This window comes from Myotis lucifugus, unplaced genomic scaffold (assembly GCF_000147115.1).
Source record: "Myotis lucifugus unplaced genomic scaffold, Myoluc2.0 scaffold_229, whole genome shotgun sequence".
Lineage (NCBI taxonomy): Eukaryota > Metazoa > Chordata > Mammalia > Chiroptera > Vespertilionidae > Myotis > Myotis lucifugus.
The window spans coordinates 131473-157256 of record NW_005871277.1 but is presented as its reverse complement, the minus strand read 5'-3'; positions in this window follow the sequence as shown (position 1 = coordinate 157256).

Here is a 25784-nt window from a genome sequence, read left to right as displayed (position 1 = left end):
TCTAGGACATTTTCTAATCCCTCATTTCCTAGAGCTTGAACTTGAAGGACCACATGTGGACAGTGGATAAAACCTGGAACCTGGGCAAAGTGGGAGGTGGGACTCAGATGCTGTCCTAGAACCACGGACCCCAAGTCAGGTTCCTGGAGGGGGAGGGAATCTGTCTGCATCAAAGATGCCTCCAGAGGGAAAGAGAAAGACAAGCTTCTCTGATAATCCTCAGCCACAGTTGACCCTCACCTAAGTTCAAGTGTAATTCACCATTCCTGTGTGAGTCTCATAATTTAGAAGATAAAATTTACATTGAACCCAGGTTGGTAAGACTCCAAATAAGCAAATGCAAATCCTCATTAAAGAAATGTACTTGAGTCCTAGCTGGTTTTGCTCAGTGGATAGAGCACTGGCCTGTCGACTAAAGGGTCTTGGGTTCGATTCCGGTCAAGGGCACCTGCCTGGGTTGCAGGCTTGATTCCCAGGAGGGGGGATGTACAGGAGGCAGCTGGTCAACGATTCTCTCTAATCATTAATATTTCTATCTCTTTCTCCCTCTTTTTCTCCTCTCTAAAATCAATAAAAATATTTTAAAAAATAAATATACTTTAAATCCAGTTATCACTATCAATTCCACATATTTTTAAAGAAGTTTAGCTCCTGATATACCTCAGGAAACAAAGCCTATCAACAAGTCAGTCCTCATAATAAATTGTAGAACCTAACTGCAAAACCTGTAGGTGGCGCACTTCTCAAATGCAGAAGATGAAGTGTGGATGCATAATTATGCTAAAAGAATTTAAAGGAACACAGGGACATAACAATTCACCAGTGAGATTTTTCAAATAAAAATAGAATTTCTAAAAATGAAAAACATGATAATGGAAAATAAAAATTCAATAGAAGGATAGAAACTATTAGGAATTTAGATTGAGGTAGAAATGACTTTTATTTAAAGAAAATACCAAAAAAAAAAAGTTTCCCAACTTTTCTCAGTTTATGGCACACTTGTTGTCTTAGTAATTTTTTTTTACAGCACCTCTAGATCAAAAGAAATACTAAAATTTCTTTTATTAAGTAGTTAGGTCCAAACAACTGACTAGTAGAACTTTGCATGGTATCCAATAGACTCTGCTGTTCCCTCAAAAATGTAAAACTTCAGTGTTCCTGCCAGCTCACACTGCTTCCCCCCACCCTGTGACCCATGTGGGCGAATTTTAAAATATGGAAAAAATTAAAAAGCAAGTTAAAGAGATTTCATCCATAGGTCTAGCATTTGTCTAATTAGAGTTTCAGAAGGCAGAAAGGTAAAAGACATTGCGAGTGATTTTTTATAATGAAGAAGACAAAGCCCTTGCAAGCAAGATAAATAAAACAAAATACTTGCCTAGACACGTTGCCCAAACTCCAGTATACCCCAAAACAAAACACCTATTAAGTGAAGACAGTTCGATTGACAGCTTACTTCCCAAGAGTAGCAATGGATTATCTTAACCATGGAGAATCACAAATATTTTCTTTCACGTTTGCCGCGTATGTATGTGAGTGTAGAAACTCTTTTCAAATTGAAACTCATGCGACACATGGTTTTGCATTCTACTTTTTTTTTCAATTAACACAGCATGAATATTTTATTTACTTATTTAACATAGTTTGATTTTTAAAATAAATGATTAATGTGCTAGACACTGTTGTAAGCACTTCATAAATATTAACTTACTTAATTTTAATAATAACCGCATGAGGTATTTTTCCATTTTGCAGATAAAGAGACAACAGTCCAAAGAGGTTAAATAACTTCTTTAGGGACACTTGGGTAGTGAGCAGAGTCAGGATTTGAAACTAGACAATCTGGCTCCGGGTTCTGTGTTCTTAATCCCTAACACCACGTTACATTAAATGTTTTACTACCGTGTTAAGCAATTCTGGGAAATATGAGTTTTAATATCTGTCGTCTTTGGCATTTACAATAATAAGTTAAGCAGTTTTTTTTACATGTAGACAGTTTTTGTTAGTTTACATTATAAGCAATTCTTGCTGATTGTCCTGTTGCTTACCTATTTTTCTAACTTGTTAGTTTCTTGAGATACATTTTTAGAAGTTAAACTCATGTCCAAAACTCATGAATTTTCTAAAGTCACTTATAGAGCCAATCTACTATATGGTAAGATTTTCTTTAATACTGTGACTATACCCTTAGTGAGATCTTGCTAATATTGAGTATAAGAACTATTCTAGAGATTAATAACTTCTGATAATATTTTAAGAACGTTAAAACAATCTAATTTTGTCATGATTGCAATTTCTTAATTCACAAATAATTTTGGGTATTTTTTTTTACACGTAATATAAGCCAGTTTTATTTCTTCTTGTCTGTGATCTTTGCTGGTTTTCTCTAAGACATTGGTAGACATAACTTCCTAACATATAGTAAGACTGGTAGTTTGGTATGATATATTGTGTCATGTTTAACTTAGAGAATTTGACTTTTATTTATTTATTTTATGTTTTTTCAGCATTTTGCAATCAAATTGTGCATCGTGTGTTTGTATTTTCTTTTGTTCTTGTGCTTAGATGATCCATTCTCACCCCAAAGTTATATAATTATTCACCCATATTTTCTTATGATATTTTCCTATTTTAATTTGACTTCATTTCATTCATGAAGCCATCTGCAGTGTTCTCTGTAGTATATACTAACATGAAGATCTATTTTAATTCTATTTTCCAAATGGTTTACTCTGCTGGTAGCTCCAGCTTTCCCCCTATATTTCTATTCCTCTTTGAAACAAAACTCTTATAAAGACAGTTGTCCCTATGGAGAGACTTAATTTTCTGTCTTTTTTAAAAAAAATATATTTTTATTGATTTCAGAGAAAAAGGAAGAGGGAGAGATAGAAACATCAATGATGAGAGAGAATCATTGATTGGCTGCCTCCTGCACTCCCCGCACTGGGGATCGAGCCTGCAACCTGGGCATTTGCCCTTGATTGGAATCGAACCTGGGACCCTTCAGTCTGCAGGCTTACGCTCTATCCACTGAGCCAAACCAGCGGGGCCTCTCTCTCTCTTTTTTTTTCTTAAGCCCATTACAGTCAGCCTTTAAATTCCAACCACCTTGTACTAGAGTCATCAATGAGACTCCTGTCAATAAATCCATTGGTCAATTTTCAGTCTTCCTACAATTTGATGTATCAGCACAGTTGGTTACTAACTCTTCTGGTTACCACAACCTCCTACCTCATGAGCAATTCCTTCTCTGATTCTGACTTGGTGTTGACAGACCCTGGGTCTCCGTTTGTGCACTTGTCTCTCTTAAGCTCACTGACATCATGATTTCATCCAGACTCGCTGTGCTAAATAAAATCTGTATAATATTCTGATTCCCAAATAGAAATCTGTAGCGTGGCTCTCTACTGTGAACTCTAGTATACATCCAGTAGCTTTCTCAACATTTCTACCTGAATCTAAATTTCTGATCTTCCCTCCCCAAACTGCTGTTTCAAGGTCACCCCAGCCTCTCTAATGGGAACATCTTTCCCGTGAGGCCAGACACCTTTCAACTGTTTCTCTCAAACCTCACTCCCACTCTTTCAGTAAATCCCGTTGACTCCATCTTCTTCAACATAGTCCTTACCATCTTCCCTGCTATTTTGTTCATCGTATTTTGACCGGATTATTACAGTAGTCTTCAGCAGACCATCCCTTTCTCATCTTTGTTTATTTTAGTCTATTTTTTAGCAAAGCAACCAGAGTGATCACTTAAATATAAAAATCAAATCGTTCCGTGCCACTGCCCTGTACCTGGCGATGGCCTGCCATCTTACTTGGAGTAAAAGTTAAAATATTTATAAGTGCGTGAAAGACCCTATAGGCCCCCAGTACTACTCTGGCCATTTCCCCACTGCTTCCCGGACTTGCTAACACCAGGAGGGATGTCTTGGTCTGCTGGCTCCTCCTTGGACACATCAGCTTGCTCCCACCTCAGAGGCTTTGCAGTTACTGTTCCCTCATGGAAGGCTCTCCCCCACAATATATTGCTGGGTCACTCCTCACACCTTCAGCTTCTTCAAGTCTTTGCTTAATTTGCCTACTTGGTGAGCCCTTTCTCACTATCCTGTTTAAAATTTCAATCTTCGTTCACACCGCCATTCCCCTTCTCTAGGCACTATGTTATCCTCATCATCTAATGCATTTACAGGGTGTGGCAAAAGTAGGTTTACAGTTGTTTTATGAAAAACTAGGGGCCTGGTGCATGGGGTCCCTCAGTTTGGCCGGCACAATCAAGGCTGATTGGGGCCATCTCGCTTAGTCCCTATTGGGGCAATCGGGGCCGGCTGGCTGAGGGGTGGGGAGGGGACTGCGGGAGGTTGGCTGTGGGAGTGCACTGACCACCAAGGGGCTGCTCCTGCATTGAGTGTCTAACCCCTGGTGGCCAGTGCACATCTTAGCAACTGGTTGACTGGTTGTTCGGTCGTAATCGTCTCTTAGGCTTTTATATATATAGATAATACAATAAGTAACACATAATGATACAAGAATAAACTGTTTCATGTACTCAGAACTGTAGACCTACTTTTGCCCCACCTATATGTTAGTGTAATTATAAGCAGATTTTTAAATTGTTTTCCCCCCCCTGTCAATTATTGAACCAGCAGCATCTGACTTAATCATAATGATTTTGTCATATATTTCAAATCTGGTAAGTCAAGTCTTATGTATTATTATTTTTTCACAAAATTCTCTGGGTTATTTTTAGTTTTTATGGCAGCTTAACTTAAAAAGTACTTTGTCATGTTCCAAAAGAAGAAAAATCAAGTTGAGTTTTTATTGAAGTTTTATCACACATGCACATTTATTTGAAAAATATTAATATCTTTACATTATTCCCTCTTCCTTTCCAGGAATAAGGTATGCCCCTCCATTTATTTATATTTGTTTTCTTTTTGTTGTCTAAGTTTTGTGTTTCTATGTTTTGTATATATTTTTAAATGTCTTGCTTATTTCTATTTGTTTAGTCTATGTTTCCCCCTGCTATGTTTCCATTATTGCTACTTTTTTTCCATTATGTGATTTCAAAAGATTATTTGCAGATAGATTTTTTTTTTCAAATTCCTATCCAGCAACATTGTTCAATTATCTCATTAGTTGCAGTAGATTTCCCATTTATTCTCTTGGGTTTTCTAAGTAGACATAATTATAATTTTGTCTTTTCTCTTCCTTATATTTAGTCTCATGCTCTAATGCCTTGGCTAGATTTCCACAACAGTGTTAAATAATCACAGTAATAACTGGCCTGTTTGTTCCATTCACTCTTAAGTGGCTACTGGTTTAAGTTGGCTATTTTTCATTATACGAAGAAGTTATCTTTAAATTTCTGTTTTACTAAAAGCTTTTTTGAAAAAAAATGAGTCGAGAAGTTTGACTTCTGCTTTTGTTGATAACAATTGAGCTAATATGGCATATTGACTTGATTACCAGATTTCTCAATATTAAACCACAAAAACGGTTGTCATGAATGGCTATTTAAAACATACCGTTGAATTTAATTAATATTTAAATGAGAAATTGGCATCTATACTTATAAGTGTCACTGGTCTACAGTTTTCCTTTTAGTGCTCTCTTTTGTCAGTTGTTGGAATTCCTGTTATGGTATTTTTATAAAATAAATTGGGAAATAATTTATTTTGTTAGGATAGAGAGCAGAATGGGTGTGTGTGTTTGTGTGTCTTATGTATCCATATATATTTTTAGGGATAGTATCTGCTTCTAAGTAATTTGACAGAATTTATTGTTAAAAACTCCTTGGTATCAAAACCCCCAAACCCTTTTGATAACTTATTGATTATTACCCTGTTTGTTGGTGTATTCCAATGTTCTACTCCCTTTCAAGGGAATCCTGATAGCTTTTTTGCTTTTCCAGTAAATAGCCTCATTTAATTCAATTTTTAAATTATAACTATGGAATTGTATGTAGCCTTCTCACTTGTAGTTCTGCTTATTTTAATTTCCCCCATTTATCTTATTAGTTTTTTAAAGAAGCTTGCCTAATGAATGTTAAATGTTACTAATAGTAAAGCATTTAAGACTTGTACCCCACCATTTGGATAGATTTCGACTTGAGTTCATTTTTGTCCTCCAAAAACTGGCTTCTGTTTTAGTTTGCCTTTGATTCTATATTCATTTAAGGGAGTGATTTTTAATTTTCCACTGATTAAGTTTTTGTTCATTTGTTAAATGATTGTTCTTATTTTCTCTTTGTATTGCAATGTGGTCAGAGAATGAGATCCATGCAATTCCTGCTACTGAGAATTTATTGGTGCTCTTTTCATGATTCAGTAGATTAACTTTTTAATGGTCCATGTTCACTTAAAAAATAAGGTGCTTCCCCACTTGTAGTGAAGGCAATTTTATTAATCAACATCTTAAATTATATAATGTTCTCTATATCATTTAATTCTGGGGGATCAATTTTACGACTTAATGTATTACAGTCTCCGGCAATAGTACTTCTGCTAATTTTGCCTCATACCGCCGTTTATCAGTTTCTCTTTATATATTGGTTCTTGTATTTTTTTTGCATAAAATTAATTACCTATTTGTTAGGAAATGTATTTGTTTTCACTGTACTATTTGGCCTATTTGAAGTTCCCTCACATGTCGAATTCTCCTTTGACTGATATTAATATTTCTAACCTTGCTTTCTGCTCCTGTTGTTTGGGGAAATATGGAAATTAGCCTCCAGCATGTACTGACTGTGGGAACCTTCTCCTTTCTACAACACAGGGAGCCTCCACATTGAAGAAGGCAAGCCACTGTTGGTGGTCCATCACTGTTTCTTTTCTGACGGTAGCATTTTCTGAACATACTTGTGGTAGGAACACTGGCTGCCTTGCATGGTTTTCAGATTGTTGTGGCCTCAAGTCCTAGGAGCAGTGGGCAAAGCTTGCTTCCAATTTCCTCTTGAGTCCAACAGTCTACAGCTTCATTATTTTATCATGTATGCTTTTGTGAGCCTTCCCATGTGTGGAAATCGCTCCTAAATTCCAGCAATAAGTGGATATCTGTCTGTTCTTAGGAATTGGTTATATTTTATTTTTCTTTCGTTTGTGTGTATGTGGACAGCTGATAGAGACAACATTAGGAACTGCTAGTCCAGTAAAAAAAAAATTCTACTACCACAATGCTTCTATAGAGATGTGGTGTATTGTGTTTTAAGAGCTTTCATCTTCTGAGTGTAACAGACCACTCAACCGGGAGACGATCAGAGGAGTCCAATAAAGTCATAAGTCTCTGTTGGTGGGAATGGAGAGAGAAGTGACTGGACAGAGATATATCTGGAAGGCAGAGTCTATAATATGGAAAATAAACAAATGTGTATGTGTGTGTAAGATTGGGAACTGGAAGTTGTATGGGAAGACCAAAAGTCAGAGGATTTCAAATCAGTGATGAACTTTAGGCACAAATTAGTGAAAATATTTAGCATGTTGCCAGAGGAAGAGCAACTTTTCATCCTCCCCTGAGGATATGCTTAAGAGAAACATTGATGTGAGAGAGAAACATCTATAGGTTGCCTTTTGTACATGCCCTGACTGGGTATTGAACCCGCAACCTGGGTATGTGCCCTGACCAGGAATCAAACACACGAACGACCCTTTGGTGCATCGGATGATGCTCCAACCAACTGAGCCATACCAGACAGGGAAGACGGACAACTTTTAAAAGAAGAGTAATTATAGTTATGTAAAGAAGAGGTTCTATTTTATAAGGAAATGCACAGGGAAGAAGTAAAATGCAATGTTGTAGAACAACAGATAAAGATGAAAATATATTTAAAATGGTTAAATCAAGGAGATGGGTATTAATGTTTATTTTATCATTCTCTGTACTCTGTAGATACATTTTTCATGATAAAAAGCTTAAAGAAAAGGAGAAAGTGACTCGGCTTGGGACATACTGTCTGGAGGTGCCAGTAGGAGCCCCCCTCCAGGTGATAAGGTTCAGGGGGCCACTGGACATAGAGGACTAGACCTCCAGTGACCCAATAGGAAAGTGTCATAAGTCTAGAATTCGTAGTTGGAACTACTATTATGCGCTAGGGTAGAGTTTAGTAAACCACTTCTAAACACATATTTGGCAATCTGTTACTAGTCTTAGTTCACATGACTGTTGTGGGGATGGTATTCCATAATGAAACGGAAGCTCCAGGCCTTGGCCTGAGTCACAGAGATGCCCAACAGTGATGCCATTTTTATGGCCAAAGAGGGGGATTGGACTCCACTCCCTAATGAGACCATCAGAATAACTTGTGGGGCCCTGGCTGGTTTGGCTCAGTGGATACAGTGTCGGCCTGGGGACTCAAAGGTCCTGGGTTCAATTCCGGTCAAGGGCACATGCCTGGGTTGAGGCTCGATCCCTAGTAGGGGGCATGCAGGAGGCAGCTGATAGATGATTCTCTCTCATCATGGATGTTTCTATCTCTCTCTCCCTCTCCCTTCCTCTCTGAAATCAATAAAAATGTATTTTTTTAAAAATATATTTTATTGAATTTTTACAGAGAAGAAGGGAGAGGGATAGAGAGTTAGAAACATCGATGAGAGAGATCGATCACCTGCCTCCTGCACAGCCCCCAGTAGGGATGTGCCCGCAACCCAGGTACATGCCCTTGACTGGAATCGAACCCAGGACCCTTGAGTCCGCAGGCCGATGCTCTATCCACTGAGCCAGACTGGTTCGGCAATAAAAATGTATTTTTAAAAAAGAATAACTTGTGGGTCTAGCAAAGCCAGCTTCATTGCTCACAGCATTAGGGAACCTGCCTTCTTAGCAGCATCTCTGCAAAAGAAGGACCAAGGTGAGATATTTATGCGATACCGAGGGCAGCCTGGTTTAAGGTAAATGTTTCTATGAGGAGGCCAGATTGAGACTGGGCCAAGGTTGCAATATCATTTATATTAAGATTATATGATAATCAGGTTGGTGGACTTAGAGGTGAGACTATGAAGCAAGCCTCAAAAAGTAAACAAATGGATGATCCCAGCTAAGCAATTGCTTTTTCAAAGAAGGAGGTCATTTACTCTGATCAAGGCAAGTAGGGTGGTCTATTATTGAGGTCAATGGATTTTCAAGATGTTCCTGAACAGTGGAGTTATTTGCAACTTCACCTTCTGGGTCAAAATGTTCAGGAATAATAAAGTTACGTTAGAGTAGAGCATCAAATGATTAAGTTATGTTTTGTCAACTGTTAGCTGTCGGTGAATGTAAGTATCAGTTCACAGTGGATATCACAGTCTGGATTGTTTCTATTTGATTTTAGTATTTGTGGCATATTGCAACCTTCACAGCAGACACTGAATTGTTTGGTGAAGTTTCATGACACTTATAATTCATTTGGCAATGTGTATCAAAGCCCTTAAAATTATCTTTGAACTAGCCCTGGCTGGTTTGGCTCAGAGGATAGAGCGTCAGCCTGCGGACTGAAGGGTCCCAGGTTCGATTCTGGTCAAGGGCACATGCCTAGGTTGTGGGCTTGATCCCCAGTAGGGGATGTGCAGGAGGCAGGGCAGCCAATAAATGATTCTCTCTCATCATTGATGTTTCTATCTCTCTTTCCATCTCCTTTTCTCTCTGAAATCAATAAAGACCTATTAAAAAATTATCTTTGAACTAGTAGTTTTTCTCTTAGGAGTCAGTCAGAATCATCTAAGAGACATGGAAAAAGTTGTGAACAAAGTTGTCATAGCATTTTTAGGATAAATGTGTAAAGCAAACAGAGCAATCTTAAATTTGCAAACAAAAAACAAATTATGGTTTAGCCATAGAGTGGGAAACTGTGTACTAGGACAAATTATGTTTTTCAGTAAGAGTTGATGGTGCAGAAAAATTCTCTCCAAACTAAATAAAGTCAGCATATAAAACCATGTAAAATTATAATGTCTATAACTGATGGAAGTACACAAACATTTGCAAAGTGTTTATCTCAGAGTTATGCGATCACAGATTAATTTAATTATCTTATTTGTACTCGTCTGTATTTTTCACAAGTATTTAAAATAGTGCTTATTTTCTCTGATAAGAAAAATGTTTATTTAAATCATGTAACGAGAATAAAATTAGTAAGGGGCGGTCTAGGCGCCTTTCAAAGAGAAAAGATTGTCTCTCTTTGTTCATACAAGCAAATAAGGCAAAAGAGAAGGAAAGTCAAAGTGAAAACTCCAGAAAAAGGAGAGTGAGTTGGGGGTTCTAACTGATTCTAAACAATGGATCATAGCCTGTTGCTATGAACTAGGACATACTCTTGCCATCAGAAGCTCTGAATATCTCTGAGTGCCCTTCAGTGACAAATAACCTAAGATTCCTCGAACCACTCAGCAACTGTGTTATTCCTCTATTGCTCGTCCTTTTCAGATTATTTCCAATGAATTGAAATTCCTTCATGACTTCTCGTTATTAATTATTTCCTCCACATTGGGGACTTCTGTGGCTCCTGTTGCCAGGAGGGTAATGGGCGTCTAGAAAATTTGAAATGATTTGCCTACAGATACAATGTAAGTTGAATTCTCTGGTCAGCTGCCACAGAGTGAGTTAATTTTGGAGTTACTATCCACTATAATTTATATGCAGCTGGAGCCCAAATGGCCAACAGATGCTGAATGTTAGCTGGAGGTCCATCAGAACTACATTCCACGCCCCCCTACCCACTATTCCAATGGCTGAAATGAAGGAGAAAAATAATAAGGTAGAAAAACTCCAGAATGAGGCAATTAAAATGATCAAGGGGATGGTTGAGTACTAAAGAAAAAATAACATTTTTTTTTTCAAAATGGAAAGATAAATGCTAAGAGAAGATGAATGTTTATAACATTATGAAAGGCAAATATAAATCCATCTGCAATTCTGGATACATACTTGCGGGCATGATTTGAAATCTAAGGGAGGAAGAATAGGGTGTCTTTGGATAGCATAATGGAGGAGGAAGTAAAGAGGGAGGTGTTTTATGCACGTTGTCTCATTGTATAACAGAGCCTTGGTTCTAGTCCCAGTTCTACCACCAACTGATCTTTATTTTTTTTAGGACTACCACATGATCTTTACTTTTTTAGGACTCAGATTTCTTATGGATAGAATCAGGAATAGAATCAGTTGAGCTTGAGAATATTTTCTGATTGAAAAAGAAAGTGTTACATTTTCATTATAACTTGCTATTCTCAAAATATTATACAGACTGAAAATCCAAGAAGGTTTGGGAAGGGTTTGCCTATACATGAGGTTGTCAACGAGATACTAATTATTAAACGAAAGTTAGTGGTTCCTAACAAGACACTTAAATAACATGGCTAAGGCTTGCTTTCTCAAGATCAAGTTCCAGGCAAGGGTAGCTAGGTGTGAATTCCTGCTTATATGTGTGATACGTTTAGTCTGAGAGAAAGCACACGCTAGTATGGCTTTGGAAGGATAAATTATCAAAACACTTATGGAATTCTGCTCTTACGCCTCTTACCCCATTTCTCTGTACCTAACAGTGACTCCCACAACACACTTGGAATAAATCATGTCCCTGGCACAAATGTAAAACCAATGACGAACCATAGCCTTTTGCTTGTAGAGAGATAAACTAACCCACTCCCACCTCCCAAGGCTCTGATTTATAATCGAAGCGTATCTACACTTAATGATGCTTCTTCCTGGGGCTAAAGAATATGTCCCAACTCAAGAGTTGGCTTGTGCTGTTCTGATCACTCTTTTTTTTTTGTTCTTAGTCTCCTCTTGTCCCCAAAGCCAAGGCTGACAGCCAAGTACGGCCTTTCAGAATGAGCTTTGCCTGGCAGTGTTGTCAATTCCTCAGAAGAATGAGCTTGTTAGATATTTGAGAAGCATGACTGTTTCAAAAGAAATATAAAAGACCATATTATAGATGCTATCAGAGGCAAAAATACTAGAACAACTCAACTAAAAAATTAAAAGCAGTTTGACAGAAAATCAAACATGGTAAGAGATTATCAATTTAAATGAAGACAAGAAAATATTAAAAATAACTAAGAAGAATATTAAATATAAAAATAGAATAGCTAAATTGAAATAAAAAACAGTAGATAGATTAAGAGCATAATGCATACAGCTGAGGAATCAATCCTGTAAGTCTCTGGAAGATGATACTGAGCAAATGTTCAAATTGGAAAAAGAAAAGACAAATATTATAAAAGGACTAAGAAATATGAAGGGTAGAAATAGTTATAGTACTATCTGGTAAATGGAGATATAAGAAAGAGAATGTTAATGGAGATGAGAAAATATTTTAAACAAATTTCTTAAAATTAAAAAATATACTTATAGATGGGAAGGGTTCAAGGAATGTCAAATGGAAGAGTAAGAGAAAATCCCACTCCTAGAAACATAATTAAATTTAAGAACATGAAATTCAGAGAAAATTCTAAATACTTACAGAGAAAAAAGAGTAAGAATTAACAGATTTTTCAACAGCAACACTGGATGCAAGAAAACAAGCATTTACAACCGAGAGTCTATATATAGCCAAGTTTTCATTCAAATACAGGGGTATGATAAATATATTCTTACAATTACAAGATCTCAGAAACTTTGTGAGAATCTTATAATTAATTGGATTAAAATAGATTTTATAAAATATTCAAATAAAAGGCAAGAAAAAATCTAGGAGCTGTGTGAAATAAAGGTAATTAAATGCCTTGGTAAGGTTTTCTATTGTATTTTAAAATAGAAATGATAAAATAGAAAAGACATTGAAACTCTAGATCTGTACTGTTGCCGCTGGCTATTTGAAATGTAATTATTCTGAATTAAATTGCTATCATAATAAAGATAAACAATAGATAAAATAAAATTGCTGACTACTAACACATATAATCAAAATGTAATGACAGTCCATGTCCGTACAATGAAACAAGAATTTAAAAATGAGAGGCGTGCAAATTAGAAATGAGAAAATGTGTCATTTGCATTTATGTAATAACTAGGGGCCTGGTGCATGAATTCGTGCACCAGTGGGGTCCCTTGGCCTGGCCTGCAGGCTCGGGTCAAAACTGGCTCTCTGACATCCCCCAAGGGGTCCTGGATTGTGAGAGGGCACAGGCCTGGCTGAGGGACCCCATTGGTGCACGATCAGGGCCAGGGAGGGATGCGGGAGGTTGGCCAGCTGGGGAGGGACCACAGGAGGACTCCAGGGTGTGTCTGGCTCATCTTGCTCAGTCCCGATTGGCCGGACCCTAGCAGTAAGCTAACCTACTGGTTGGAGGGTCTGCCCCCTGGTGGTCAGTGCACATCATAGTGAGCGGTTGAGTGGCCTTAGCATATAATTAGCATATTATGCTTTGGTTGAACAGCCGACTGGTTGACCGAACACTTAGCATATTAGGCTTTTATTGTATAGGATTTATGTAGAAAAGAACCAAAATACTCTGTAGGCAAACTATTACAAATGTGGGTGATGGCATTAGAAACGTAACTGAATAGAAAAATAAAATACAAAAGGATATTTGCTCTTTTCTATAATAATGGCCCAAAACTAAAAAAACAACAACATACTTTTAAAAATGCCATTTGAAATAGTATCAGAGAATACTAACTACCTACAGGATGTCTATAAAAAATTATAAGCTTTATTATAAATATTAAAGGAGACCTAAGTAATTGGAAATTACACGTCTATGTATAAAAAGACAGTACAATATAGATACCAATTATACTCAGACTCATCTAGATATTCAATATAATTGGATTAAACTATCAGCAGTGTATGTAATGGGTCTTGATAAGATTTTTCTAAAAACCTGTATGTTTGATTAAGGTCATAATTCAAAGTGATGAACTATAATGAGAGACTTGTCCTACTCAATATCAGGATTTATTAAAATGGTCTGATAATTAAAACAGTGTTAGTATTGGCATACTGATAGTCAGACTGACAAATAGAATTGGATAGAAAGTCCAGGAACAGACCCATGTATGCAGGAATACAATAAATAAAGGGTTCAGTTAGGTTTCAGAGAAACAAAGTAAGAGTGAGTGTGTGGGCCCTAACATGTAATGGCTATTTAGGTTAAGAATCCCAGTTCTCAAATTATCTTTCCATCTAACACAAAGTACCCAAACCAACAACCCCAACTCTTGACAGTTTGCAACAGTTTGTGCACAGGCTGAGGAGAAAAAAGCCAAGTGTGTAGATAGATATAAAAATGATCATTTTAGCTTTAGCTCTGAGCCCCAACAAGACAACTGGTGAGAAACAGTCACAACCAAGCCCATGCTTTTCCTTCCTATGGTCCTGGTCGACCATAGGGTCGTGGGGGCAACTAGTTCTCCACCTTGATCTTTTCCTAAGTGGCTTAGTGTTCAATCCCTTGGCTGCCCACCTTCTGCAGATGCTGTTTCTCTACCTGCTCAGCAATGTCGGTGACCTTGTGCAGGGGCCTTTGACCTTGCTCTGTGGAGCTTATTGCTCTTTTCCTTGGATCTAAGGGCTATCATTACACGTTTTCTCAAAGGGTCACCCTTTATCAGAGTCTTCAGAAAACTCAGAGTTGGGTTGGAGAACGTTTGTACAACATTTTTATATTGAGCTGAAAATATGCTTACCCTCAGATAATCAGGCAAGATTTCAAGACAAAACTGAGACAATACAATCCTGTCCTACTTTTCCCACCCATGCACTCACCGGGTTCTAGGTGTCATTTTCAGGACCAATTTGATTTTTTTCTTTTTCTGTTTTGCTGGAGGGCTCATGAGATATTCATATAAATAGAACTTGTGGCTAACATAACATACCAGTATTATCTTGGTGTGAAATCTCCCTGTGTTCCTCTGGTTTTCAGCTAATACCATATTGAGGAATACTGAATTTCAACTTGAATGCTGAATTCAATTATTTATAAACCTAGTTGCCAAGTCCCCGTGGCATGTCCATGAACAATTCATGCTCTGCCTAGATTTATCCTTTTCCAACTTGCTGATTAGAAGCAAAACTTTATAAGGCTCTTACACTCTTAATCCCATGATCATCACGTAAGATAATGATAAATGATAATGTTTCGGTGTTAATGAGGGAGTAAATAGCATGTTAACGACGTTTGCAGATGGATCTAAATGAGGAGAAGTTAACATCAATGAGGCTAGAAAGAAAACGCCAAAGGTTCTAAAGAAGTAGAAACATACAAAAGGAGAAGGAAAAAGAAACAAAGTGAGATTCAACTGATATAATGCATACAATTGTAGTGAATAAATTACTAATTAAAAATAACCAGCTACTGTCCTAAAGAGAGGAAGGGACAGCAAAGGATATCTAAAGGGGATTTTATCTGTGGCTTGAATTAATTCCAAGGACTTTATTTCATGGATTTCCAAAAGTATCTCTAAATCAGTGACCAGTCTTATGCTGGTAAATGTTTAACAAACGCATCTCTGATAAAAAAAAAAGTGCATGTGTGCACATACACACATGATAATTTTAAAATGTACTGATATAAAAGATGCATAGTATGCATTTACAAATAATAATTATATAATACTCTTTATTGTAAATTTAATATAGACAATTATTTCTAATAGAATACTGTCTTGGATTTTTGCCAAACTCCTATACCCATAGTCCATTTATGATTAACAGGGATAGTCCCAACGTTAATATTGGTTGATATTTTCATTTATATTGAATAAGATAAAGGTAAAACAACAGAGATATATGTCAGAATTTCTTTTGTCTGCCAATGATTTAAGCAACTTCTTTGATGAGTCAAATAGTGGTCTTCCAATATACTCAAAGAATATTTCCTCAGTTTTTGTGCTATTCACACTGTAGTGCACGTTGCTCATTACTCTGTGCTAGTCACAATGTAATGGTTGCAGACATGATAGACTTAAGTTTAATCTCTATTATTAACATTTTTCATCATTCTCTTAAGTCTAGACAATCAACAAAGCAATTCAACCACTGATTGTACTGTTTGCTGATTTTTATGGTATAAGTACTCTCATCATGGACAATTTCACTCTACCAAATTGATGATACTGAACATGGCCTTGGAAATAGATACACAGTAGCAAACATTATACAATGTTTTCACCACATGGAGAAAATAGACACCAATAACTTTAAGGACATAGGTAATAGATAAAAATTATAGTAAAAAAAATTAGGAAATGATAGCTGTTGTGTATTCATCACGTTTAAAATACAATTTATTTAGCTGAAAGTTTGTATGATTTAATTTTTCAGAGTTGCTGTTTATGTTCACTGGCTCATAAAATTTCTGAAAACTCAACACATGGCTCTCACAAGTCGGTATGAACCAGCTCTAGCATGTCCCTCTCAGTGGCTTTTCTCCTGAGACTCACAGCTAATTTCTACTGTGCTGGACATTATAGGATTCATAAACCCCACATGATCACAACCAAGCTCATCTACCAACTGCTGACTATGATTCCCTCATCCAAGCAACCGAACATGCTAGAAACATAGAAGACCTTTAAGGTCTTCCGCAGCTTAAAATACCACCAATCAAACAGCAGTTCCTGTGTATGCTCTTTCTCCCTTGCAATAATTCTTGAATTTTTGTCTTCCTTTCTTAATTGAATTCAGAACATTATCAGTCCAGGTTATTACTAGCCTAGCTCCACCTTCATAAGGTCCCCATGCCATTCTAGAACAGTTTTGGCCTGGTCCAGGACCTGCTTAAAAAACTAGGCACAGATCACTAACTATTAAGTGAAAACCCTCATTACCGCGCTACGGCAGGCAATTGAGAGTATTTCCCAAGTCCTTCCTGTTCATCTCTTACCGTTTTCCACCAGTTCCATGTTCCAATCACACACTCCATTCCTTTGATGGAATATCCTAGAGGCAGTGCACTTAGTTCAATCAGCTCTTTGCCTAGTATGTTCTTCCCACTCTTCTCCATCAAGGAGCAACTCAAATGTAAAATTGCCTAACTTTTTGAAGAAGAGTTTATTTCCTCCTGTGGTGCCCTGTTACCATTTGTTTATGTTTTCCTTAAATAAGGCATACGCTACACTTTACACAAGATGTAGGATATAATAAATATTCACTTGGTGGTCTCTCCCCCAATTTCCCAATGGCTAGATCTGTGATCTTGGGCCAATTATACAACCTCTTTACATTTCAGTTTCTTAATCTATAAAAGGAAATAATGATGCTGATTTTTAGAGTTTCAGAGAAGACAAAATCAGATGTTGTTGGTAAAGCATCATGTCCATTTCCCTCCAACCCATTTTTTTTCATACTATGTATTATTTATTCTAATATGCATCTTTCTTGTAAGGCTGTGAGTTCCTTGAGTTCTGAGGCCATCCTTAATTTATTTTCTCTGCTTCTTGCAGATCTACTGTAGGCCTTGGAACATGGTACAGGCTCAGTAGCTGTTTGTGGGATAAGAGAGGTCATGTCTTAGGTTTAGCATGGAAAATGTAAAAATATGAGAGCAAGATGAGTAATAAATGAGCATATATCATGGGCAGGAAATAAAAAAACTAAGATATAGTTATTGTTCTAAGTAAGTTTATGATGTCAGTTTGGAGACTAAATGGCTGTATATAAAATTTTTGAAAATATTTGGTAAGATACTCCATGTGCATAATTCTTCACTATGAACAGAAAGTCTAGTTGAATATAAGAGGTAGGGAATTTCTCTAGTGGGCATCATTCATATTCAGACATTAGTGGAGGAGGTGGGCTCTTAGGAGCCTCGAGTGCTAGAATGGCAAAGTGAATGAATTTTAAACAACTATTGATAATTCTTGAGCAGCAACATGGCATAAAGAAAATACTTCAAACGAGTTATATGTCCAAGTTCTGCACAAGAATCTGAAGGAACTGGCCATTTGAGAAGGAGGCTTCATAAATGAACAACCCCAATTGTTATGAGCTGAATTGTGTGCCCTACATTTACATGTTGAAATCCTAACCCCCAATACTTCAGAATGTGACTATATTTAGAGATAGGGCCTTTATTGTTTTATTTTTATAATATATTTTATTGATTTCTTACAGAGAGAAAGGGAGAGGGATAGAGAGTTAGAAACATCGATGAGAGAGATACATCAATCAGCTGCCTCCTGCACACTCCCTACTGGAGATGTGCCCGCAACCAAGGTACATGCCCTTGACCGGAATCGAACCTGGGACCCTTGAGTCCGCAGGCCGACGATCTATCCACTGAGCCAAACCGGTTAGGCTGGAGATAGGGCCTTTAAAGAAGTAATTAAGGTAAACTGAGGTCATATGGGTAGCCCCTCATCCAATATAACTGGTGTCCTCATAAGAAAAAAAGATGACACAGACAACACAGACTGGGGGAAGACCGTGTGAGGAAACAGCCAGAAGGTGGCCATCAATAAGCCAAACCTGTCCACACCTTGATCTTGGACTTCCAGCCTCCAGAACTGTGAGAAAACAAATTGCTATTGCTGTCTGTAGTGTTTGTTATGGCAGCTCGAGTAGCGAGGTTGACAGCAATGGGAGTGACATGAAGGGAAGTCAGTCTGAGGTTCACTGCAGAGGAACAATAAGAAGGACCACGAAGCACTAGGATTTGGGGCAGCATTTAGGACTTAGGCTCTAACAAACCCAATCCAAATGCCGTGGCCCCCACAGCCTTTGTCCTTTTCAGGTAAGCTCAGTCTACTTCCTGATACCCTTCAGCATTCTCATCTACCCTCTCCCACCATTCCTTGTGTTTTGCCTTTTTTGGAAGTCTGCTGAGCTTCTTCCATTCCCAGTCACCCTCCCTGTAGGATAACACATTCCCTGACTCCTTGTCCTTGGTATTGGCTGCACCACAGTTCCCAGTTATGGATCTGTCTGTACCCTCATTAGTCAGCGAGCTCCAGGTGGATGGGGTCATTTCTAAGGGTACTTATAGAGCTAGAGCCAAATACATTTGACCTGCAGCTTGTGCTTAAAAACATACATACTCATAGTCTAAGACTGTACTGTTCAGATCTCATCTCCTTTGGGCAGCCTATATCCCGGACAAGCTTCACTCTCCAAAAAAAATCTTAATCTGATCTGATAATGGTTTATGCCAGTGGTTGGCAAACTCATTAGTCAACAGAGCCAAATATCAACAGTACAACGACTGAAATTTCTTTTGAGAGGCAAAATTTTTAAACTTGAACTATTTAGGTAGGTACATTGTTATTAAGCTTAGGAAGAGCCACACTCAAGGGGCCAAAGAGCCACATGTGGCTCGCGAGCCGCAGTTTGCCGACCACAGGTTTATGCCTTCACATATGTTCTTAATACTTGATATTCTCTTTAATGGAAAAGCATATCAACATATTGATTGATTTATTTCTTCCTACATTTCTTCCTACTGTTGTTCCTTTGTGCTCTTCCTCCCCATCAGACAATTCGGGCTGTGAAATCCCTGATGGTGGGCTTTGTGATGTCTGTACTTATGCCCTTCCTATTGTTTCCTGCCATCTCTCTGAATCGAGCATTCTGCCCAGGGTTGGCTACTCTTGGTGCAGTGAGATAAATGTAAGAGAAATTCATAAACGCTGGACTTTGAGAGTTTTCCTGGGTGTCTTTTTGGGAGACAGAACTCAATTTGAAATTGTAGTCACATCGAAGGATGGGTGATCATTCCATCAATATTTTCTGGGCACCTGTTATCGTAAAGGAGCTGGAAATACAGGGGGGGAAAGCAGACTATTCTTGAGGAGCTCAAGGTCAAGGAGACGTAGCTAATAAAGTGACAGGTGCTAAAACAATAGCACTTAGAACTGTTTGTTGGGCACCCGATGACTTTGAATTTGTTAGAAGAGGCTACCCAGAGGAGGCGAGGCCTGAATAGTACAGTCTTAGGTTTGTCAGAGTTTATCAAGTTCGATTTGACTAAAGAGAAGATGGTGCTGGTAGAGACCAAGTGAGTAACTAAGCAGGGGGAGATTATAAAGAAACGTTTATCCCTGTCAAGAAGTTTAAGCATAAAAATGTGTAAAGGGTGTTGAGGGACAATTATGTTCATACTGAAATGTTAGAGAGCTCTCTCTAGCAGATTGCTCTGTCAATTGCAGAAATAGACTAGAGGCAGGAAGATTCATTTTGATTTTATCCTGAAGAAAAGGAGAGTTTTCTTATATTTGCATGGCAGTGATTTGGGCGGTGTATCAGTTTTCTACTGCTGCAAATTACCCCAAATTTAGTGACTTAAGATAACGGACATTTATAGCTTACATTGCTATAGGTCAGAAGTATGAATGCATCTCATTGTGCTAAAATTAAGGTATGGACAGGCACAGACTGTTCCTTTCCAGAGGCTTTAAGAGAGAATCACTTCCTTGCTCATTCAAACATTGGCTGGATTAGCACTTCAAGCACTGACCATGTGGTTTTAAGATTGAGGCCTCTATTTCTTTTCTTTTTTAAATATATTCTTATTGATTTCAGAGAGGAAGGGAGAGGGAGAGATAGAAACATCAATGATGAGAGAGAATCATGGATCGGCTGCCTCCTGCATGCCCCACACTGGGGATTGAGCCTGCAACCTGGGCCTGTGCCCTGACCGGGAACCAAACAGGGACCTCCTGGTTCATAGGTCGCTGCTCAACCACTGAGCCACGTCAGCAGGGCGAGGTCTCTATTTCTTGCTGGATGTTAGTTGGGGACCAATATTAGCTCCTCAAGGTCTCTTTCCTGTCCTAGAGCAGCAACGAACCATCAGCTCCCTCTCCGCATGCCATCTCTCTGGCTCAACAGGGGAAGGGTCTTGATTTTTAAGGATTGATGTTATTATATCAAGCCCACCAGAATAATCAGGATAATCTCCCTTTCTCAAAATCCTTAACTAAGTCACATCAAAAGAGTCCCTTTTGCCATATTTACAGATTGCGGGAATTAGTATGTGGACATTTCTGAGGGGCCATGGCCGGCCTACCACAGTGGGTGGCCTTCCGTCTCTTCCTCCTGTTTGACCCTTATTTCCTGTACCATGATTTTGGCTCCTGGCACTTACACCTTGTTTGCTCTCGAATTTTTTGCCAGGCAAAGTGTGAGTAGAAATATAGAACCTTGGATTCCAGTATAAACCTAAAAGTCTGCAATTTTAGCAAGATTTCCAGGTTATTCATATGGATTTCAAAGTTTGAGAGGCACCGCTCTAAATAACTCACATGTTTTCATCTCCCTCTCCACTTAGGGCATTTAACATCTTGTCGTTTCATTGAGTTGGGGCCAATTTTCTGTTGGACTTCTGATCACTCCCAACCACTGAGGTCACACATGGGCCTTGTCTCTATGTCTACATTTCTAGACTCTCACAATCTCTGAGGTCAAGATGTCATTGCCAGCGAGGGGTAGACGGTACAGAGAATCCTGGAGTGGAGAGGAAGCAAGGAAAGTGCTTTTAAATGGCACAGTCTGTTCAAATCACTATGCTGATGAGGCAGGGAGGAGCTGGGAACTAGGGATTTGTGAATCCAAGCTGTTAACTGGGTTTCATGGGGAGCTGTCAAAGTCTGGGTAATAGTCTTCATCTGAGAGTCTGGGGTAGGACACATTCCTCAAAGCACAGGGCCAGATTGTCTCGTTGGAGGTTTTGTGTAAAGCCAACTTTAGTCTAGGGCTGTGATTTTGGGTTTACTTTTGTCACTACCACACTTGAGGACCCAGACACATGTCTATAACTAACAAGAGCTCACCAGGTCTCAGTTTGGTGTGCGGGTGAAAGAATAACTGAATGCAAGGTGATGATGAGATTCCCCCCTATGCATTTGGTCTCCCTCCCCTAATTCTGCCAACCACGGGACGGCATATCAAATTCCTGAGAACCCGGGGCATTCAAAAAAGCCATCAAAAAGATTTCGATAAATCCCTTAGAAGGCCATGCTTGCCAAGAATATTTTTTTAAATATATATTTTATTGATTTTTTTACAGAGAGGAAGGGAGAGGGATAGAGAGTTTGAAACATCGATGAGAGAGAAACATCGATCAGCTGCCTCCGGCACACCTCCCACTGGGGATGTGCCCACAACCAAGGTACATGCCCTTGACTGGAATCGAACCCGGGACCCCTCAGTCCTCAGGCCGACGCTCTATCCTCTGAGCCAAACCAGTCAGGGCCCAAGAATATTTTTTAACTGGAGTTTTAAGGTGAGAGGTCCCACTGGAAGTCAGGCATGCTTTTCTAGGCCTGATACTCTTGCCTTGATAAACCAGAATGCTGGAATTCTGACTCGCTCACTCCAGTGTCCATGCCCACAGCAGGGAGCAGAGCGTGGTGTATAGAGTAGGCTCTAGGTAGGAAACTGTTCAAGTACTATTTTTTTCTCTTGAGCGAGTATGAACTATTTCTGCCATGGTGCCATGGTTCTAAGCATTCTCTCTCTCTCTCTCTCTCTCTCTCTCTCTCTTAAGTAGCCACAGGGCATAGGAGAAGGAGCGAGAGCACTTCCCTTGCTCATCCATCTGTGGCTTGGAGAGGCACCTCCATGCTCACAGCCTGGCTCCTGTGCTCCGCCTGTCTTTCTGAGGGTCCCTGCCTCCCTCCAGCAGGGTGTCTTTGGGCCACCATTGGGCTGATGAAAGGAACTTCATTAGCTTTCCTGTCACACCCTGACAGGCGCAATCCTGCTTGTAGGTTTTATTTAAATTATTTAATTAAGCACAGTTCTAGTAGCAAAAGTTAGCTCTCATCCTGGCTAAGTCCCCTGGCTTGCGGTTGAAGGAGGAGGAGAGAGCTGTAGGAGAAATCTTTATAGTTTTCCGTCAGCTAAAGAACATGCCACGATAAAGTGAGAAGAGACATTTCGTTTTCCTTTCACTTGAGAGCAAGGATAGTTGGGGAAAGGATAAGAGTTGGGATAACTGTTGGGGACCGTGCCTGACCTTTCTTTCAGTATAGGTCATGGGGATGGGTGGCCTCATGGTTTCTAAGAATTAAATGTGACGCCTTTAAATGACTTATTGGCCCAGCAAAACCCTTCCTTGCAGGAGACAGAGGATCAGAATATACACCGTATCACCAAGTGATGCTTTCTGCTGTATGTGTTTATTTAAAATATATTTCTTCTTTAAGACCCATTTGGAGACTTGCTACTGCTTGCTTTGTCTCTCAGCAGCGTCAAAAGAGCCAGTGGGAATAACATTTTTCTCCCCCCTTAATGGTGTTCTTTCACTCAAGGAAGAAATAAAAGGCAACAAAAACCCTGCAACTTCTCAACCGTTTCCCAAAATAGACCCGGAAAGAAAAAGAAACCAAAGCACAGTATGCAGCCCTTCTCGGGGGAGCAATTATAACCCCGAGAAAAAGACGCAGTGAGAGCACGACTCCTAGAAACGGGCCCCAGTGCAGAGGCATGTACCCCCGAGTCTCCCACCAGCACCAATGTGAGTCAGCACAAAGATATGCTTGTTCCAAAAATACTCTGCCAGGACCCCAAGGAGGTTGAAGTGTTAGGACTCTTAAAAGAATTGTGGACAATTGTCGAGCCAGGCCACCTGGAGGTAGAATAGGGACTGTCATGAAGTCATCAATTTACCCAGTGAGGCACTGAGAATCCCCTAAGTGAGAACTGCTGGCATAACTGGATGGTGGGATCCCCCCTATGCATTTGGTTTGATTTTGTTCTGAAATAACTGGAACTGCTTCTCAGTAGTTTGATAAGCCCTACAGTCTTTTGTCATTTTCTCCTATGTTGCAGGACATACGCCATTCCCCAATCATATAAGACTCCTTAAGGTTTTCGAGCTCTAACGCTCTCACTTTTGTCCTTGAGGCTTTGTCGATGCTGTTCCCCCAAACTGCTCTACCCACGATGGTAAAAGGGGCTGAATGTGGATCCCATCCCTGCACCCTGCACTGAGAATTGGAAGGAAGTGACTCCACCATTACATGCTGGGATACATTTCCAAAATAAAGCTCTCTCAAGCACAAAATGTGCATCTAATGGAATGTCGTTTTCTGGGCAGCAGATTCACATGTTAGCGTAAAATCTTTATTGCCTTATGTCATGAGCTACAACTCTATGTGAAGATTGATAGCTCTAGTTAACTCTCAAATCCTAATTCCTTAGATTAATACTGGGCTTTAATTCAAATTCTGTCTTCTGATCCCAATTCTAGATGTTGATTTATTGGATGCTAGCAGAAACCCTGCATCCTAGCCTTTATCCTGTGGCTTTAGTCTCAATTCCAGACCCATCATTTTAAGACAGGTTTGTATTGCCTTAAAGTGGTCAGGTGGGTGGGTTTAACCTCAGGCCTAGAGGGGAAAGACCGATTGCTTAGCAATCCGGAGATGAGTGAAGGTCGGCAAGACTAACCACACTGTGGATTTCATGCTTTTCCAGAACAGAGTGGGCGGTTTGGGAAGTTGTGGCTGGAAAGCCAGACTTCTCCAGGTTGTCTTCCCTCGGCTGATCACGGATGTATTTCTTTCTCTGATGAATGAACGTTGCAAATGAGCCTCCACGCTCATCTGTAACTGTGAATAAGATTTCAAAACTCACTTAAGCACGCGCTTCCTCCACTCCCGAGTCTCTTTCAGGGGGACGGCCAGCTCACTGTGCTGATTTCACAGATAGTGCTGAGCTCCCGACCCCTGAGTTCTCAATAAATTATTGCATCCAGCACCCAGATTACCCCGTCTCCTTGTGCCCGCTTTATCTCTCTGAACACACAAGTCTGGCTTTTAATTAAAGGCCCTCCAAATTAAATGAAAACAAATTCAATTATTACATCTCATCGGAACAGCTCCCAGCATATCCTGACAGCATTTATCCAGTGGGCAACCCTGGGAGAGCTTAGCTCCCGCAACGAAAATTAATGTGCCCAGTAAATGATTTTTCTTATCATTGCTTGAACAGGTTTTTTGCCGTTGGGTTAGCCCTAGCTGTGGTTTTGCTGTCTCTAAACAAACTACAGTTTAATACAGTTTCTCTTCTCTTGCTCTTTTCTAATCTCGACCTAGCTCTTATTCACTTTTCCCCATGGAAAGAGAATGGTCTCATGTCCGGCTCCCTCTGAGAATAGAAGTTATCATCCTCAAGTCTCTGCCGGTTTGGAGGCAGAGCTCAGACATGCACCCCTTAAATTTAGAAACTTACCCAAAGCTTTTAAGGCTATGCAGGGGGCTATGGGTATGTCCCTGGCTCTCCGAGCTGCCTACAACTTAGAGAAATGTGCCCTGGATTGAGATTATTGTTATGATAGCTCATAACAATAATCATAATGCACATTTATTGAGGATATAAAGTGCCAGGCGGTGCAAACAGCGCACAATTAGACATAGTCCTCACCCAGTGGACCTATTACATGAATAGAAAGCAAGGCAAGACCCAAACAAAGGCAGCGACAGAAAGAAGCGGACGGGGGAGTTGGGAAGGGAGAGAAGGTGATTTGTCTTGATTAGCGGAGGTCACCTCTTTCTCTTGCCGGGGCTTCATAGCTTGGGCTGTACTCTCTGCGAGGTATTCTTTTTAGTCTGAAACTCCAACTTCATGGCAGGTTGGGACTAGGGTTAGAGGGTTTGGAGGAAGAGCATGAGTTTCAGGGGCAGGCAACTGGATCTTGTTACCCCTGCAGGGATGAACATAGTCTGGTCTAGAAAGGGCTCCGTTGCTTTTCATTTTTCTATTTTAAAAGATAATTTTGCCTAATATCATCACGTTAATGGATCGTTATTGTGAGCCTGAAATTCTAGAATGGTTTTAGTGGAAATAGGGTTTACCAGTCATATTCTTTGTATCACCTATTGGAAATTACTGTAAATCAAGGGTGCATATTTGTCCAATTCAACTTGTA